Genomic DNA, 6,000 nt, shown 5'->3' on the forward strand with positions numbered 1-6,000 from the left:
AACAATACAAAGAGTAAGTTATACATTTTAATATAAATTTATAACAATACACGTAACACATGATTTATATATTTTGTAAAGAGAGAGAGAGAGAGATTTATGTTTCAAGAGATTTTTGTCAAAGGCTGTTTTTCTAATGTTCTATTCATCAAAGAATACTGTAAAACAAAAATAAAAAATGCATATAAAAAATTAAATACAGAAAACAGGCTCGGCGGGTTTTTAATTCAATAAATGGAGCCTTGGTGAGCATAAGAGACTTCTTTTAAAAAGCATTAAAAATCTTACCAATCCCAAACTTACACACACTATACTTTTTGTATATAAATATATATGATATAAAGAAATCTGAGCTAGACTCGATAGCTTTGGGAGATATTTGAGACCATGCTAGTCTCTAGTATATGAAGTATACTAAAATAATCATCAAAGAAGGAACCTTTTCTACTTTCACTCCTGCTGTGATGTCAGCTGCTTGTCTGAGAAAGTCAAGGCATAACTGTCTGAAAGTTTCATAATCTCTTTACGGATTTTAATTGGTCTCTCCAGTTTGGTCGAACAGCTTCTGCTCGGATCAAAAAAAAACCTCTGTACCAAATGCGCTGGAATGGACCACATACTGACCGCTGCTTTCACTGAATGATCTTACAGAAATGTACCTTAGCAGCAATTAATGAAAATGCGTGAACAAGAGCAATATCAATTTCCATCAAAGAGGGCTTGTTATTTTTAATCATGCTAACTTAATGAAATTGTGGCATTGATAAATTATGCACACGCTTCTGCGGTCTCCATATTGCTTAGTAGATTAGCGAGAGAGGGACGTTCTAATGATTTTGGTTCTGAATGTGACTGATGAAATTCCTAACAATTTTGATATCTGTTGGTGTACATTGATTCTAATGCTATAAAAGTTGGTTGTCCACAAACTATCTGTCTTATGTCCACACAAAGATGTGTAATTGCTGTGATACTGGTGACACCAAACAAAACTGCAAAAATAATGTTTCTTCGAACTACTCCGCAAACGTTTTGAAAACAAAAAAGAAAGTGAAGCTTGTTATACAGTGGTTGTGGTGTAATAGAAGTTCACTGCATCTTCAAACATCCTTTAGTTGTGTCCTAATTTGCTGAACTATATGGGCAAATGTCTGAAATAATTATTATTTTTTTCATATGTTTGAAAGAAGTCTTTTATGCTATATACAGAAATAATTGATAAATATTATTACAGTTTAAAAGAGCAGTTTTTGTCGAAAGCAGTTTTTATTGCTTAATATATTTTTTTACTTTTAATATTTACTTTTGGTCAATTTAATGCTGATCCCAGACTTTTGAATGGTAATGTATCACAGTTTTGACCAAAAAAAACAAAAAAAAAACACTGCAAATATTTCTTAAGCGGCATATTATAATGATTTCTGAAAAATCTAGTGACACTGAGAGTCGAAGAAATTCAGGAATAAATAACATTTAAAATATACTGAAACAGAAAACAGTTATTTTAATAATATATAGCATAATACATATAATGCAGCCTTGGTGTGCATAAAAGATTTCTTAAAAAAAAAAAAAAAAACATTATAAATGATTCCTTCACAGTGTACAGTGTAAGCTAAAAAGTTGGCATGAAATGCACAATCAGTGTGTTTCACGGTTTTCCTAACTACAAAGATTTTATTTTAAAAGGGAAGCGTCTTGCATTTCAGCGCTACAGATGTGAAGAGCGGCTGCTTCCCCGTGTCCGATTTAGCACTACACTGATGTCCAGGTGTTCATTACACTAACAATAGAGCGCATACGTCACCGTCTGCTGTGCTCCACGCTGCTTCTGTGACACTCATTACAGATGCAGCCCGGGTTGTTAATGCTCTTTTTGTTTAAGGCAACAACGGCCTGGATTTTAAATACAGATGAAATAAATTAGAGAAAGGCTTAGGTGTTGATTTGTACGTGCGTGTTCGTGCTTTCTGACATTTTAAGCCAGTGATTTCACCATTACCTTGCAACCAAAACATTTACATACAATTACTGCGCGGATCCCAGAGTCGCAAACTCCTTCCGGCGTCCACAGAAACAGAGCAACGTAACAGATTGTTAAGAACATAGTTGTTTTCCCATCCTGTTAGCATGCAGAGCATGCTCACGCAGGGGTGAAAGCAGGTGAAAGTGCCACAAATAGAAAGATCGGCCGCTGAGGCGGGCTCAAGCAAGCCCTCCATCCGTGGTGACACTTTGACTGTAATTTTTCCAAAAACAGAGCGACACAACAAAGCTTGGAAATAATCTTTGAGTACAAACTGAGGACAGTACGAGAGACCGTTAATAACCTTCTGTGAAATTGATAGAGTGTGGAACGGAGAAATAAAGCAACGGCAGAGCATCCTAGAGGAACGGTTGAGTGAAAAGCATTTCTAAAAGGTTCTGACAGATTCCATATTAACAATGAGATTTTGTGGAAGGAGGTTTCTAAAAAGATAATGTCTCCGAGAGCACTGGGAAAAGTCCTCTTATGGATTCATTTCTTGTCCTTAATTAAATAAAGCAAGAACTCTGCCGTCTCTGACAGCAATATTCTCATTAGCGTAGATTTAAATTAGATTAATTCAGTGCTGAGGCTGTAAACTTAATTCATCTTTCTCTCAGAAGAGTCTGTTTGCGTGAGAAGGGGAGGAGTGTTTTAGATGAATGTCTTATTTTACGTTTTATGGTTTGCGATGACAACATGCTGGTCATGGGTGACTGCATTACTGTAATTTAAGCTTATGTAAAACTGAGGCCCAAGGGCAGCCACCGGGATGTTAAGCTCCAATTACCCCAAGTCTAGAAACCCATTGCCTTGACATTGCTTACATTGTCCACAGGCACTATGTAATACACTTTTTATTAAAGCTATACATTGACAGGGAAAGATACTTCGTATTTGGATGAAAGTTGACTGTTTACATTTGATTTTAAAGTCAGCATGAAATTACGGCGTTCCTTCTCTATTATATCAATTTGACAGCTTGGTCAGAATAACCTTAACCATACCTTTCCAACCGTTAGTTTGGTGCAAATGAGAAGAGGAGTGCAAAAATAAAACCATGCCATCTATTCAATGCTCCGTTTTAGTTTGTGAAGTAGGCAGCAACCTCCAATTCATGTGGCATTGCAGTGTGTATTGCAAATGTTTCATTCTGAAAAAAATAACAATCATAATTTGTTATTCTTGTAGACCAACTCTTTATTTTATGCAGACTTTCACTGTCAAAATCTGAGAGGGGTGTGGGGGGGTTAAATTACCTTATATTTTACTCACCCGTATGTCGTTACATACATTCTCCTAAGAAATATAAAAGAAGCACACAAACATAAAACACACACACACACACACACACACACACACACACACACACACACACACACACACACACAGACATTTTGTTTTGACCATAGAAACTGATAATTGTTAAAGCTTCCACCAAAAAATAGTCCACTGCAACATACAAAAACAATTGCTTTAACAACAAACAAATCTGCAGTAATATTTAAAAAACTTAATAGTAGTATTAAAGTGCTCAGAATTTAATTTTACTACAGCATAAATTAAGATGCACACATTGGGGAAGTTGGGTTAAAATGGCAGCGCGGGTCCGCGGAGGGATACGAAATATGAAGTGGCGGCGGTTTCGTTCATTGAAGAGCAGACTCAGCTACACGTTTCCGTGCAGTCGACGGTGAAAGCGAGGATATGGGTGAGAAAATAATTCAAGCAGCGAGAATGCGTTTTTCTCTGCAACGCCTCAACAGTAAAGCTGTTCTTTTATACAGTAGCGCTTCTTGCCAGAGAGGAAAAAACTCCTTGAAGCTCGAGCGAGTCGAGTCGAGTCGAGTCGGACCGGAGTGAACTCACTGAGGCGCGTCGCTGTTTCTCCCCGGCCTGCGGCGCTTCAGATCATCCCCTCTGGTTTCCGGTCGTGATAGATCTTCTCAATTTCTAAGAAATAGATTTCTGCCTCTTTCTTATTCCCTGCCATTATTCAATCTCACAGATCTGTGAGTTGAAAACACCGAGTCTTAAAACGAGTTCAGCAGGGACTCGCTTATAGAGGCTTTTGTAAGGAATGCATTTTAATCAGCGGGGCTCTGTTTGCTTTTCTTCTGTCTATAATCTCTGAACTCGTAGAAGCAATTACCAGACAAAACAAAGAGTGTTTTATTTTTTTATTTTTTAGAGGAGCACGCTGAGCCCTCCTGCACATGCTGCAGTAAGGAGGCCCAGAAGGACAGATCAGAGGATGTTGACACAGGTAAGAGACTCGCAGAAAATCATCCTAAATGAATCTTTCAGATCTTATCTCCAGGGACCACTTAACAAATGTCAGCCTCGAGGCCTAAGCATACGAAAGGACTTGTGTGTGTGCAATGAGTCTGCTGGATGATTTTTCGCCCTTATAAAAGGAAAACCTGTCGCTGTAGATCTAGCAAAAGTAGTAAGTATTGGTCTCTGAGAAGTCGCTTACCCCCGGTTTTTTTTTTAGTGACATTGTCTGTCGAACTAAAATAAAAATAAAAGCACTGCACTCTTGTGGTTAAATAATTCATGGCGGAAATGTCTGTAGCTGTCCGTTTAGAAATCACCCTCGAGAATGAAGACATATAAAAAATATCGTCACTTGAAATAAAACGTTAACTTACACTAATATATAATATACAAAAAAAAAAAAACATAAAAATGATTTCAGGTAATTGCTAAGGAAAACATATTTTATGTACTAAAATAACTCAAACTAAACAGAAGACAATATATAAAAACAATATAAATGTTCACAACCAAACAACTAAATTGAAGTAAAAAATTCCAATAAAGTAATATATGTAAAAAAAAAAAAATATTAAAGAATATCCCAAATTTCTAGTTGGTAGACATTCACATCAACTTAACACACACACATTATATTTATATATATATATATATATATATATATATAAAAAAAATTATATATATATATATATATATATATATATATATATATATTATATATTTCTTACATTTGGTAAGTGTGGTATAAATATAAAATAGCTAACTTTTTGTGACCACAGTAGTATATGCTGTATAGGTCTGTATACGAGCCTGTGTCTTTCTCTGTACATCCTCAAAACGTTCACCAAAACGAAATGTAGGTTAATTTAATATTTTATAAACGAAGAAGTGTGCTATAAACGTTTACTTTATTCAACTGCAGTTATATTTTATGACCTATAGAGGGAGGCAAAGACCATTGTTGAAAACACGCCGTCTGTCTTCATTAGTGGCATATTCATTATATAACTCTAGGCTATTTGTTCACAATTTTTTTTATCATACAGACCAGCTATGAAATTACTTTAGGAAACATGATCAGCGTTAAACGATATTTTGCATAGGTTTTTTGTTTCGTTTGTTTTTGTAAATCACATCCTAAACAAGATGTATAAGTGCCCATATGATATAGCCTACTGTAGTCTATAGAAATTGTGATCGTCTAAGGTGTTGAAAAAAATCATAATTTTCAATTATTCTCTTAAAATTGTAATTGCAATTATTAATTATGATTATCACATTTTACACTGAATGATATTTATACCACAGCTTGAAGCAACTGGATGCCATCTTTTTACAACTGAAAAAACTGCTTTTCTGTACGTTTTAAGCTTCAAATGTCAATTATTCATTTGATTTGCTTTTTATATTTAAAGAATAAACCAATCTATGAATGGTATTATGTTAAAATAAAACTGAAGCAATGGAAAAACCCTTAAGATAACCCACGAAAGAAAAAAGCAAGAATAATATGTGGGCTATTAATATAATTCTGGCGTGTGTAATTAGTTAGATAATTGACTAATCATGCTTTAAATTCTCAAAGCTTTCATTTCAAGGTAAAATGATGTATGTATGTATGTTTAGCACTCATGACATGCCATGTGTTAAGGCTGAAAAAACAATGACTCAAAACAATAAAGCAGTCCGACATC

The sequence above is a fragment of the Puntigrus tetrazona genome, chromosome 15, assembly GCF_018831695.1.
Source record: "Puntigrus tetrazona isolate hp1 chromosome 15, ASM1883169v1, whole genome shotgun sequence".
NCBI lineage: Eukaryota > Metazoa > Chordata > Actinopteri > Cypriniformes > Cyprinidae > Puntigrus > Puntigrus tetrazona.